The 13,863-nt window shown below is 39.6% G+C and overlaps 1 long non-coding RNA gene across 1 annotated transcript; it reads left to right on the top strand.

The window, feature by feature from the left end:
* Positions 1-1,313: 1,313 nt before the first annotated feature.
* On the top strand, positions 1,314-13,272 carry LOC111821091 (uncharacterized). Its single transcript, XR_002824573.1, has 5 exons — positions 1,314-1,375; positions 3,309-3,492; positions 6,241-6,370; positions 11,922-12,072; positions 13,180-13,272. It is a non-coding gene; the product is annotated as an uncharacterized LOC111821091 (long non-coding RNA).
* The last annotated feature ends 591 nt before the right edge of the window (positions 13,273-13,863 follow it).

The raw sequence follows: 13,863 nt of genomic DNA on the forward strand, positions 1-13,863 counted from the left end.
CCCTTTCTCAAACTTGGGTTCCCTATAGCCAGCTTTCCTGTCCCCTCCTGCCTTCTAGTCCTTGTCCCTGGACTGCTGTACCTCATTAGTCCTGTTTTGTTTTATGGGGCTGTCCAATCCTCGGCTGAATGGTGAACCTCAGGAACGACTTCACCACTGAGCTAAAAGGGTGTCTGAGGCCATACTCCTGGGTTTCTCCAGTCTCTGTCAGGCCAGTAAATCTGATCTTTTTGTGTATTAGAATTTTGTTGTATATCCTTCTCCAGCTCTGTCCAGGACCCTCTGTTGTGATCCTGGTCAGAGCAGTCAGTGGTGGTAGCCAGGCACCATCTAGCTGTACTGGGCTCAGTCTGGTGGAGTCCTTGGTAGCTGTGGTCCATTAGTCCTTTGGACTAATCTTTTCCTTGTAGGCTGTTCTCTTCATTCTCTCTTGTTTCCGAAGAGGTGAGACCAGTGCAGTATCTTAGATGGTTGCTCACAGGCTTTTAAGACCCCAGACGCTACTCACCAAGGTAGAATGCGGAACATTGTCTTTATAAACTGTGTTATGCCAATTGAGCTAGATGTTCCTGAGAGCATGGTCCCCACAGCCCCCTACCCAGCAATTCAGTCCCTCAGGGAGTTTGGATGTGTCTATGGAGCTTCCATGACCTTTCTTTGTACAAGTTGTCCTGGCTTCCCCAGTATTGTATACAGTCTTACCCTTCACCAAAGTTACCACTTATATATTGTCTGTTTAGTATTCCCCCCCATCCTTTGTAACCAACAAAGACTGTTACTTTTTGCATGTAAACTTTTTTATGAGTTTTTAGAGTAGAGGTCTCATACAATATTTGTCCTTTTGTGATTGACTTACTTCACTCAGCATAATATCCTACAATTTGATCCATGTTATGAGATGCTTCACAGATTCATCATTGTTCTTTATCATTGCATAATACTCCATTGTGTGTATGTACCATAGTTTGTTTAACCATTCATCTGTTGATGGGCATCTAGGTTGTTTCCATCTTTTTGCTATTGTGAACAATGCTGCAATGAACATGAGTGTGCATATGTCTATTCGAGTGATGACTCATTTCTCTAGGATATATTCGTAGGAGTGGGATTGCTGGGTTGTATGGTATGTCTATTTCTAGCTATCTAAGGAAGCACTATATCATTTTCCAAAATTGTTGTATCATTATGCATTCCCACCAGCAGTGCATAAGAGTTCCAATCTCCCGGCAGCCTCTCCAACATTTGTTATTTCCAGTGTTTTTTGATTCATGAGTGCTTTCTTTGGGGTGTGGCAGCACGGGCCGGGAAGCAGTTTCACATTTCAGCGGCATTTCACAGTGTTTCAGGAAAAAGCAAAGATGGCGCTCAGAGCCAGGTATTTGAGAGAACGGAGGGGGAGGTGGTGAGGGGTAAGGAAGAAATCTAAACAAGCAGAAAAAAGCAATACCAGCAGCCAACAAATGGCACTTAGGGAGCCAGCCAGTGCAGGTGGGTGGAACCCAAGAGACACCAGGGAGAAGGTAGTGCTTCCTGGCCAAGACACTGGCTGCAGGAAGCAGAGGAGTCTGAGTAGGGGTGAAGATGGGGTGTGGGTGGGAAAGCGTATATCGCTGGTTACCGGTTGTTCTGTCTCCTTCCGGAAGCTCCGTGAAGCTGCTTTCTAGTACCCTCTGTTTGCTGATCTGATAGGAGTCCAGGATGGCAAATCCGTGCTGCATTAGCTGATGGGGACCTCTGCATGTATCACTCCTTGTTCTCTGTTCTTTGTCAGTTTCTTATTTCATTCGATGTTTGGCTGAGTTCTTTATCTCTTCATTTGATGCTTAGGGTTTCAGGATTGCCGTTTTCTCTGTTTGACTTAGTTTTTCAGATCTTTGCTGTGAACGGACAGCATGGTACTTCTGCCTATAGCTCCATGTTGCCCAGAAATCTCAATTTAAACTTCTTGCCACGTTCTATACATCCCAACAGTATTGGGCGCTGCCCATGCCTCCAACCTAATCTCCTCCCTATGTTCTTCCTCTGGTTTGCTTTGCTTCATCTGTGGCTTTTTTTTGGTATTTTAAACATGCTAAATATATTCTCATTTCATGGCATTTGTACTTACAGTTCCTTCTATTTTGAATGCTCTTTCCATATGCTTGCCTTCTTCTCATTATTTAGGCCTCAATTCATGTCACTGCTCATGGAGAATGTCTCTGATCACCCTGGCTACCTGGATACTTTTCATTACTAACTTGATATTCATCCTATGCTATAACTCTCCTGTTATAGCCACTGTCTGTCAAAACTGCCCTATTTATCTTCTTCATAACACTTATTTATTGGTTTATTTAAACATATATTATGTGGTGTTCTCCACTATAATGCTATCTCCCTGAGGGTAGAGATTTTGCCTATCTTCTTAGGTATTGTATCTCAAACTCTTAAACATGTTTAGCATGTCATAGAATGTCAATAAATACTTGCTAACGGACTAGCAAATTGAGCTTTCCTTTTACTATACATGAGTGTTAGAGAAACATAAAAAATAGCTGATTAATAAGACCTGAATATTCCCCAAAATATTTTAAAATCTTTTTATTTAGAAAAGAAACTTGTAATATATAGATTAAAAAAAAAAAACAAAAACACTGCCATCAAGTAGATTCCAACTCATAGCGACCCCCTAGGACAGGGTAGAACTGTCCATAGGGTTTCCAAGGCAATAAATCTTTATGGAAGCAGCATGTCACATCTTTCTCCTGAGGAGTGGCTGGTGGGTTCTAACTACTGGCCTTTCAGTTAGGACCAGAGTGCTTAACTACTACATCATCAGGGCTCCTTCATAATATATATAGATAGAAACTAATATATGTCAGACTTTTTTTATTTTTTCATTGACAAGGGTTTATAGAGATATTTTTCAGAGTGAAAATAGTCTATTTTTTAAAATAGATAGATAGAAATTAATAATTACCTAGGAGTATCATTCAGGGTTTCAAAAGGAAATAGCACACTAAATTTGCATATTTTGAGGAAAGGTTAATAAAGAGATTATTTACCAGCATGTGAGCAGGGTTTAGAAAAAGCAATGAGAAGGAATCCTGGGGCTATAACAGCAGGGAGCCATGGTTACCCCTATACCTGAAGGGACAAGAGGAAGAACAAATACCTAAACCCAGAGAGACATGCACAGAGAAGGCCTCCTGATAGCAGCTGTGGCCTTTCATAGAAGAATCTATCTAACCCAAGAAGACCTGCCAGGAAGGGCATTAGGGAAATAAATATTCACCTTGACTCTCCTCCTGCTGCTGGATCTCCCACAGGCTGGTTCTCCCATGAGCAAAACTCATCGATGGATGCTGCACACCTGGGTCAATTTCCCAGAGCACAGAGAAGGGTGAGGCAGGTGTGAGGTGGACCTGCAGGAGCAAATGGAAGATACCCAGCACATCGGAAAATTCAAGTAAAAGCATAAACTATGGCCCTATCAAAGAGTTAACAGGCCAGGTAGGAGACAAACCAACAAATATTTAAGAATTACAGCACAACCTAGTAGTAAAGCAGGGATCCATAGCCTTCTAAACTTTTTCTGCCAAGGTTCAGATCCATTTTCTTCTCTTATGCAAGGGAAAAAAGATGTTTGATGCTGACTCATTAAAAACAAATGGATAACATGAGTGGCTGAACATAGGACTTCTGTTTTCTTTCCTTCTTTGCTTCTGTCCTTCTTCCTTCCCTCCTTCCTCTTTCCTCCTCTCTCTCCCTCTCCTCCCTTCCTCCTCCCTCCCCCCTCCCCCCTCCCTCCATCCTCCCTCTCTTCCTCTCTCCCTCCTTCCTTCTTTTCTTCTTTTTTCGTATTTAACTTTTGTAAGCCTAAGGTGATGACACTGACTCATTTCACACAGGAGAGCTAGTGGGAGCAATGATGGCTCAGGGCCACATCTGCGTGTGTCCTGTAGTACACATTGCCAAGTATTGTTATGCTCAGGAGTTTGTATTTTTAACAGAATGTCACAAGTAATTAAATAGATGAATAGACTTTAATAACTTTCTGAAACTAAATTTTGGAAAGTATGAAAACCAAAGAACCTTATACCACTATCAAATTTTTCTAATTTGTGAGGTTCCAAGCATTGTAATTCAGAATCAATACCAAGTTGCCCTCAACTTAGTACTACCCATGCAATATCGCGAACCTGATTTTCATTTCTTTCCCTGTCAGCTTTTTAAGAAAGATCATAGCCACTCAGAAGGAGTTACTGAGAGAGGCACTTGCTTCTCCAGCACAATAAAAGAAAGTACCAGAAAGGTCAAACATGGTGACAATTTTATCTTTTTGACCTTGGCCCTAAATAAGCAATTGGCTATCTGCAAGGTAGCAAATCATGAAAGGATTTAATTTTTTTTCCCTGAATGTTTCTTGCTCAATTTATTTAATTTATTTGACCCAAAGACATTTGGGTAAGAAGATCCAAAATATTTCATACAACATTTATGGACCTGGGCATGGGAGATCCAGACTATTTCACACAAGTTTAATGGACCTGGACATGGAAGAGTAAGGGTTAGGAATAAGAACAGAGAAGTCTAGAGGAGAATCAAAAGGGCCCGAAGGAACTAGAAATTTGGTGGTGGAAATATCAAGCTGCTGGAACCCAGGATCTGCCTTAGATTCTGAACTTGAACTAGGAATTTTCAACAATGGAGTTGTGTATACAGCAAAAAAGAGAGAGTTAGAAAAATGAAGAAAGGAAGGGGAGAAAAGTTACACAAAAAAAGAAAAAAGGGGAAAGCCTAGGAGAAGAGAAAGAAAAGGAGAGGAGAAATGGAAAGAAGAGAGAAAAGGGAGAAAGGGAAAAAGGGAGTGAATAAATTAGAAACCGCATGGGAAATGAGCCTACTTGGAAGGCAGAAAGGCTATACTGGTTTTACTTTTTCTAGGCATGAGTAAGCCAATTGCAAACAGTTTTCAGTAGAGGAATTTCAAAGCCTCCTCGCCTTTGGAAATTGAGTTCAGCAAGAAAAATCCAAACGTATTTTGACAAATGCATCATGAAAAGAAAAATAAAAGCTTATTCAAAAGTATTTCATGTGAACATTGAACACCTGAATTATTAACACTTATTGTGGAAAACAATCTTCAGTCCTGAGTTATGAGATGATCAATTTAGTAAGGTGCAGTTTTAAGCAATGCCATTTTCAAGGAAAATAAATAAAAAGCTAGCAGTGTAAGTGGAAGCCAGGCCGGAATAAGCCAGTGTGAAGGGAAGGCATTTCCCTTTGCTTTATTTTCTCCTTCAAATGTTTTACCCTTCTATCTACTAGTAATACTAATACTGGTAAGCACACCACACACACACACACACACACACACACACACACGCACACTCTAGTGTGTGCACACACAGCTGCTTCTGAAGGAAGGGAGCTTTTAAGGTGCTAATGTGAGTCGCTGGCTCAATTGGTGTACGAGAGAGTCAGGTTTGCCTGTGTGACCCTGTTATGTGTGTGTGTGTGTGCGCACAGAGCCTTAAAACAGCAAACTTAAAGCAAGTTTGGAATTCCAAATAAGAAGCAGAATATATTGGACTAATTTTCTATGGTCTTTGGGGAGCTTTCTTTTGTGATAGAGAGAGAAAGAAAATACAGCAGTCATCACCAAAGTCTCAGCCTCTGACAGTAAGCAATTGTTCTTACTATGTAGTTTCAACTGTCCTGTGCAGTAGGATTTCCTTTGCTCTGTTTGGGATCCAGTTTCATAAATAACTCCCCAGGCGAGGGCATATATTCTGACATTCAGGCCTGAAGTCTTTTTCTTTATTTTATTGACCTATTCCCTGGTATACTTTCAGAATTCCCTGAAAAATTATTTTACCTACCTGGCTATATATGTCAACAGTAAATAAACAACCGGACAGTTTTCTACTCCAGTAGATGTTTCCTGGAGTAACACAAATGTTTTGGATGGTGATTGTCTTGATGGGTGGAATGCACACTGACATGTTAAGTATGGAAAGTCAGTCAGGCCTTCCTCACACGTAAGAGCCTTGTGCAAACGCCGGCTGAGGCCCCCTGTGGGAAGATCTCTGTGCGGCCCCAGAGGTGAGATCCAAGTGGATCCTGCCCAGGAGTAAATGTATTCATAGACAGTGAATTTCTCACGAAAATTAGAAACTACAATTGCTTGCTTGACATGTTTTTTTATTTCTGCTTTTGCTTCCTTCTCCTTCTGATAATGATATTATTTTTCAACAGGCTACTAGCACACATTTAAAATTACATTTGTAATTTTAATGTGTTTCTATTACAAATCTAATTCATCGTGTATGCAGATGACTTTTCAATTATCTACTTAAAAATCACCTTTTGGACCAACCAACATGAGGTAATGAAAATATAAACTTCTATACTTCTTTTAGAAATAATTCAGCAATACTTATCAAGAACTTTTAAGACTACCCTTAACTTTTGATTTCAGAATTCCTCTTACAGGAAGTTACCGTGAAAAAAAGACAATCATAAATGTACCCAAATATTGGTATATAGATTTATTTATTATTTTTTAAAAATCTTGAAAATTAAATAATCAACATAAGGGTATCAGTTTAATAATGGTGTTATCACTTGATGGGATAGTATACAATCATCAAAAATAATCATATTTCAAAAATATTTAATGATGTGAAAATGCTCATAATAGATCTTGTTTTAAAAGCTGATGGAAATGTCTTTTGAGTATAATTCTAATTCGAAAAAAATGTATGATACATATCTTAGTTATGGTAACAACAGCTGAAAGCTCGGCTGTAGGTTCAGTCAATGGCAATGAAAAACAAAGAAACAATTTACTTTATGCAATTACACATACACCCAGAGCCCAAAGATGATGTAAGCCATTCATTTTCTTTCCTACAAAGTTCACTTTTCAACTAATGATGAGTCTACCTTGGAGGGTATCTAGTATTGCCTTCATGCCAGGAATCCCTTGGTCTTTTTATCTCTTCTCTCTCCCCCTGGAGTTTCAGCTGTCTCCTGGAGCAACAGCATCTTGTCCTTGAGTTTCTGGCTGCAACACCTGGTTCATCCTGAAAAGGTAGAACTGTGTTGATTGTGAGGTTTTAGGCTATATAGACTGTTTATATTTATTTTCAGAATAAAGTATTCACAAAACAAACAGTTTTTTTTTTAACTAATATTGATTACCTGTAACTATCTTACCCCTTCCTACATAGATGGGAGGTACAAGGAAAAAGAAAGAAAGAAATAGAAAATTTCTCCACACACACACACACACATATACACGCGCACACACACATGCAAATATACACATAGTATTAGCTTCCTAGGGCTACTCTAACAAATTACCACAAGCTGACTGGTTTCAAACAGCAGAAATTTATTGTCTCACAAAATCAAGGTTTTGGCTCCTTCCGGAAATTGTGAGGGATAATCTGTTCCATGGTTCTCTTCTAGTGTCTAGTAGTTTCTGACAATCCTTGGCATTCTTTGGCTTGTAGTTCCATCACTCCTATCTCTGCCTCCTTCACATGGACACCTTACAAGGACACCAGTTATTGGATTTATCACCCACACTAATCCAGTATCCTAACTAATTACATCTGCAAAGACCCTATTTAATGAGATTACACTCTGAGGTTCTGGGTACACATGAATTTTGGAGGGATGCTATTCAACATGGTACACACACACACATACACATTTGAAAGAAAAATATTCAAAATATTATCAGTGGTTATTTCTGGGTTGGGGACTGTTGGTGACTTTAATTTTCTTAGCGTTATTTTTAGAATTTTCTAAAATGAACATATTCCATAGTCATAAGATAATTGTCTTTAAAAGAGTCCATTTGAGAGAGAATATATAAATCTTCAAACTGTGAACTGTTGATAGCATTTGTCCTCACTCTACCTCAGTCTTCTTAAATTGCACTGAATTTAACCCTGTTAGGGGGCACAGTGGTGAAGAGTTGGGCTGCTAACCAAAAGGTTGACTGTTCGAATCCACCAGCCACTCCTTGAAAACCCTGTGGGGCAGGGGCAGTTCTACTGCATCCTATGTGGTCGCTAAGAGTTGGAAATCAACTCTTCTGCAGTGGGTTTGGGTTTTTTTTTGGTATAGGTACAAACAGATGGAAGAGGAACATTGCAGTGCCATAGATGGCTTTTGTGTGGCCTTTCTAGCCATCGTCCTGTAACTCCCACCCAAGTGATTGGGCAGGACTGTGTGATACAGTAATTGTGGCCCACCAAAGGGATTGGTCTGTTTTTCCATCCCACTGGGCTTTGAAATAAGCCACCCTAGAGCCGGAGAAGAAAAGCCAGAAGCCAGCAGGTCTTTGGGACCTAAGGTCCCTGCACTGGGGGGCTCCTGGGACCAAGAGACAGAGAGAGCAAGCTGTAACCCTGAAAACAGTGAGAAGTGGTGGCAGGAGAGACCTGGCAGCAGGAGACGGCACTGTGGGCTTCCTAGCCCACGGAGAGAGAAATTAGAGTGCCTAGGCACAGGGAGAGGTATGCCTGCAAGCACAAAGTGGGAGGAGGCTGTCCTGATGGAAAAACTGTATCCCTGAGTGTTCCTGAGCCTGAATTGTAACCTGATACTTCCATAATAAACCCCATAATTGTGTATGGTCTGTAAGTTCTGTGTGACCATTGCAATGAATTACTGAACTCAGCAAAGAATTATTGAACCCGTGGGAGGGGCGGTTGGTGTCAGAATTGGTAAAGATGGTGGAGAGAGGAGGCATGTCTGACCTCTGCTTTATAGGAATCAGCCTTGGGCTGTTAGTCTTTATTCTCCTTCCCCTTTGTGGAGTTAGAGGAGGTCAGAAACTGACCCCATGCAGTTTTTACAAACGTGAACTCAAATATCCATAAAGAGATGCTGGCTAATAGTGTTCAATATAGTTTTTAAAATTTTATTTTGTTGTTGTTGTTGAGAATATACACAGCAAAACATACACCAATTCAAAAGTTTCTGCATGTACAATTCAGTAGCATTGATTACATTCTTTGAGTTGTACAACCATTCTCACCTTCCTTTTCTGAGCTGTTCCTCCCCTATTAACATAAACTCATTGCCCCCTAAGTTTCCTATCTAATCTTTCAAGTTATTGTTATCATTTTAATCCCACATAGGTAGCTCTTAAAAGAGCATAATGCTCAAGGCAGACATTTTTTGTTAGTTAAGTTAAGCTATTATTTGATTTTAAGAAGACCTCATGGGATATTTTTGGTTTAAGTTTTAATGATTATGTCAGGGCAATAGTTTTAGGGGTTCACCCACCCCCCATGGCTCCAGAAAGTCTGGGATCCATAAGAATTTTAAATTCTGCTGTACATTTCCCCCCTTTTGATCTGGATCATTCTGTAGAATCTTTGATCAAACTGTTTGGAAATGGTAGCCAGGTATCATCCAGTTCTGGTCTCATGGCAAAGGAGACAGTTGTTGATGGAGGCAATTAGCCACATATTTCATACCCTCCTCCTCTTCCTGACTTTCCTTACTCCTCTGTTGCTGCAGGCAAATAGAGACCAATTGCTGTGGCTTGGATGGGATGGCCACCTGCAAGGTTTTAAGTTCCCAGGTGCTACACAACGAACTAGGAGGTAGAACAGAAGCAACTGTGTTCAATATTAACCTCTAAATTACATACGTATAGGATATTTTCCCTTAGTTTATTCCATTTACAATTACTATTGAGTAATAATAAACTATATATACCAAAGTATTTGGTCAGAAGGAATGTTACTTTAGGAGGTGATCAAAGTTAACACTTTGGCAATAGTTCAGTTTCAAATCATGTAAGATAATTTAATGTGAGGCAATTGGATTTGAGGGGCAGTCATGTTATTATGCTACCAGCTAACACTGAGTCTCTCTTCTTGGAGTTGTTCTGAGAGACAAAAACCTTCTTGGTCTAATTTGTCTCCAGGAAAACCATGGACAATCCTGGCCTACAGTTCTCCAGGAATCATTTGATCAACACTTAGATACATAAACTATATGAAATTCAATAAATTATACCAATCCATCAATCCTCTTGAGAAGATATTTTAAAATTCAAGGTAATGAGCTAAGCTCTTGGGTTCAGACCTTTTAAGGTGTCACTCATCATGACTGAGGCTGAGATGTAAATGTCAGCTTTGTTAATTAAGTTGTGCTGTTTCATCTACTTTTCAACTGACCTGGCAAATCCTAATGCTACGAATCATAACCAACACTTGGTTTTCATTCTCCCCTTGTACCCCTCCACCCCCAGCAAATCCAGGCAGTGTGAATTCAAGCCAGGGACAAATGTGTCCCTTTTCCAAAGCATTATCTGCACCAAATTGTACAATTTGGCATCTGCTTTGACAACTCTAGCAAGCAATCATTTTGACAGGAGACCATCTGTGTTGAACAATACTCACAGTGTCTACATGAACCAGAAAGGGAAAGAATGGTGTCTAGGAAGAAATAATTACCTAAAATGAACCTGGAGGTTGGAATTTAGAATCTCAGGGAGAATATATGCCATGAGTGAAACTCTTGAGACAGATTCATGTCTAGAATGACTTCAGAGACTAAGCATCTCCCTTGAGGATTGACGTGATGAAAAAGAAACACTTAATGAACAACTACCAGAACTGGATTAAGAAACTGAGCTCCAGTTGTTTCTCTCCTGTTAACTGACTGTTTTCTGGGTAAGCCACTCGACCTCTTGGCATTTTGTTCTCTTTTCTGCATTGACTAGTTGTGTGTTTCCTTGCATAAATCACTTAGCACTTGTTTGTCTATCTAATAGACCTCACCATTTCTGGGAATTTCCTCTCCTCTTCCACGAATCTCCCCAGCTCCACTCCATACCATACACACAGTAACAATAGAAACCACCATGATAATACAGTAAGCTTACCTTTTCCCACCTCTAGTCAAATTCATGGTGCCAATCGTTTTCTTTCCCTTCTGTTTAGAATTTGTTGCTGTTGTTGTTGAATGCTGTTGAGCCCATTTCGACTCATAGTGACCGCAAGTGACACAGTAGAAATGCCCCATAGGGTTTTCTTAGCTGTAGTCCTTATGGATACAGATTTCCAAGTCTTTCTCCTGCAGAGCTATTGAGTGGGTTCCAACTGCCAACATTTGGGTTAGCAGCACAGCACTTAATCTTTGCACAGCCAGATGTTTACAATAGGGCCTAAGAAATTCAAGCTCAGAATAATCAGCTCACTCTCTTGAATTGAGATATAAATTTCAGATCTTTTGGCAGAAGCCAATTACCGTATCATATACACAAGGAAATGGAGAAATTGTTTTGTGCAAAACAGAAGAATAAAGCAGATAAATGGACTAAAAGAAAAATTCAGATGAGAGATAGAGAGGCATACCTGTGAGAGCTAAATCCTTGGAATGATTTGTTCTCAAAGCCTAGATTTACAGCATTCCTTGGATTTTAGAAGAAATTCTAGTATCCTCATTATTTATCACTGTTTTTCCCCTTAAGCTTATTTGTCACTAGCAACAAAATGAAAGTTAACTAATTTAACATTTTCTAGGATATATCACTGAGAATTTCATCCTCAATAAGAAAAATACATAGCTCTAGTACAAAATCAGGATTCTGAATTATATGAGCTCTATCATTCCATACTGTTCTAATCTTCTATAGTTCTGTTTCCAGTAAGGTCAATATTTTGGTTGTGATTAGAGGGAAACGCAATGACAAGTAATATATCTTCTTTGTCCTCATGGGGGAGTGGTAAGACCTCCACACAGATAGCTACAAAATACATCAGCTTTTGATGCTTGCGCTAAGAGAAACTAGGGGAGCAGAAAGTACCTGCTCTACCCTGGTTTTACTAAGTGATTCTGAGTGTGCCTTTCATTGCAAATGAAAAATACAATTTAAACTATTGCTTTACATTTCTACGCAGCTGGCAACATCTGACTTTAAAATCCAAAGCTGACCTTGCTGGAAGAATAAAATGTCTGATTGTTATAATAAGCGACCTGACTGAGGTGGATCCCATTGCTATGGCCCATGACAACTCAATAGCCAAGTTACTGTCCTAAAGACTTGAATGGGTAATAAAATGTTTCATGATAGCTTTTGGTATTCTGGTGCAACTTGTCTGCTCACTGTCTTGTCAATATGTTCTCAGTCTCCTATATTGGGATCTTTACTTGTCCTCCAATCTGGAATACGATCCCTGCTCTATAGGGCTCAATTCCAACTTCACCTCCTGAAGGAAGCTTTTAGCCCACTTGATCCTGTACTGATTGTTCCCTGAATTGAAATAAGTAATGGTTGCCCTATTCATTTGAAAATCATACGTGTCCCTTGTTATGTTATGTGCCATGTTAGGACAGTGACAATTAAATTCCAAAGTTTCAGTGGCTTAACCCAATAGAGGTGTATTTCTTGCTCATATCACTGTCCAGAGTAGACTTCCAGCCAGCAGATGTCTTTTCCTCCACATGGTGATTCAGGAACCCAGAGTCCTTCCATCTTGGCCCCTTACAATATCCCCTAAAGCCTTGGGGTTTCTGTATTTTTCCAGCAGACTCAGGGAAGCATACTATCCTGACTTTGAAGTGACAAACATGTATTTTTCTCATCATCCATGGACAAAAACTAGTCACATAGCCTCACCTAAAGTGTGGTGGGAATTGTAGTCCCAGGCTGGATAGCCCCTTTTGAGTGCAACTCTAAACTATGGAGGTTGGGGTCTGAATTTTGGTTGATGGTTACGGTGTTTTCAACACAAATCTTATACTTGCACTTTATTTTCTCTCTCTCTCTGCTTTATTTATTTCAGTCCTTAAAATCCTTGGTGGTGAGGGGCAGAGGTTATATATTAATTTTTATCTTCCATAGCATATAGTATAATACCTTGAGCATAACTAGTTCTCAACAAGTGTGTCTTGATTGATTTGTACTAAATTATGAGAGCGAGAATTAAAGTGTTACCAAATTTCCTCAAATTGCCTGAATATCACCCTTTTCTCCGGTATGATGACTCTTAGGAGCAAATGAAGCATTCTTTACAACACAGTCATACATATTTTTGTTTGTTTCCTATAGTATTTTGCTTTAATCGATAAAATTTATTCCGTGAACATGTATAGAGCAATTATGAATTGCCAAACATTACGTCAGATGCTTTGGTAAAGGAGATGAATATTTTTCAGACCCTGGCCTCAAGAAGCACCCAGTCAAGACCAACAAGAATAAGCAGTGACAAGCATACAGACTGGTAGAGCCATACAGATACATATACAGGATAGAATGGAGGCTATAAGTAGAATACAGAGGGGAGCCCTCTCCCTTTAAAGTTTGATCCATTGAGGTGAGTATTAGAAGACTTGAGACCATCCTTCATCATGATAAATCAACACTGTTGATAAACAAGACATCATTATAGCACAATATGTTTTATCCAACACTTTTATGTTTATCATATTGTTTGCCTTTACTGCCATCCCTTCAGTTGGATGTTACTGTTATTTTCACTTTGGAAAGATTCAAAAACTGAGGCTCAGAGAAGCAAAATAGATTTCCTAAGATCATGAAATTAATAAATGGTGGGGCTCAGAGTTATCCCACTGCATGTAACAAATTTTGTATTTGTGTATTAGATAAGTTCTTAGATTCCTTCAGGCTCTATATTTTTTAGTGTTTGGAAAGGAAGAGTGAACTTCAAGGCTAATGATTTGAATACATCTTTGTGTACTGCGAGCCTGGTAGGTGCTGAGGAAATAAGAGTCCTAGTGAATGGGTGTGGAGGCATTTATGAAGCTGCATGTACCCATTTGGATCACTAGGGAGGTGTTACCAAAATTGTTTTTAATTGCCGCCAAATGGGCTCTGACTTA

This window comes from Trichechus manatus, unplaced genomic scaffold (genome assembly GCF_000243295.1).
Source record: "Trichechus manatus latirostris isolate Lorelei unplaced genomic scaffold, TriManLat1.0 scaffold00064, whole genome shotgun sequence".
NCBI lineage: Eukaryota > Metazoa > Chordata > Mammalia > Sirenia > Trichechidae > Trichechus > Trichechus manatus.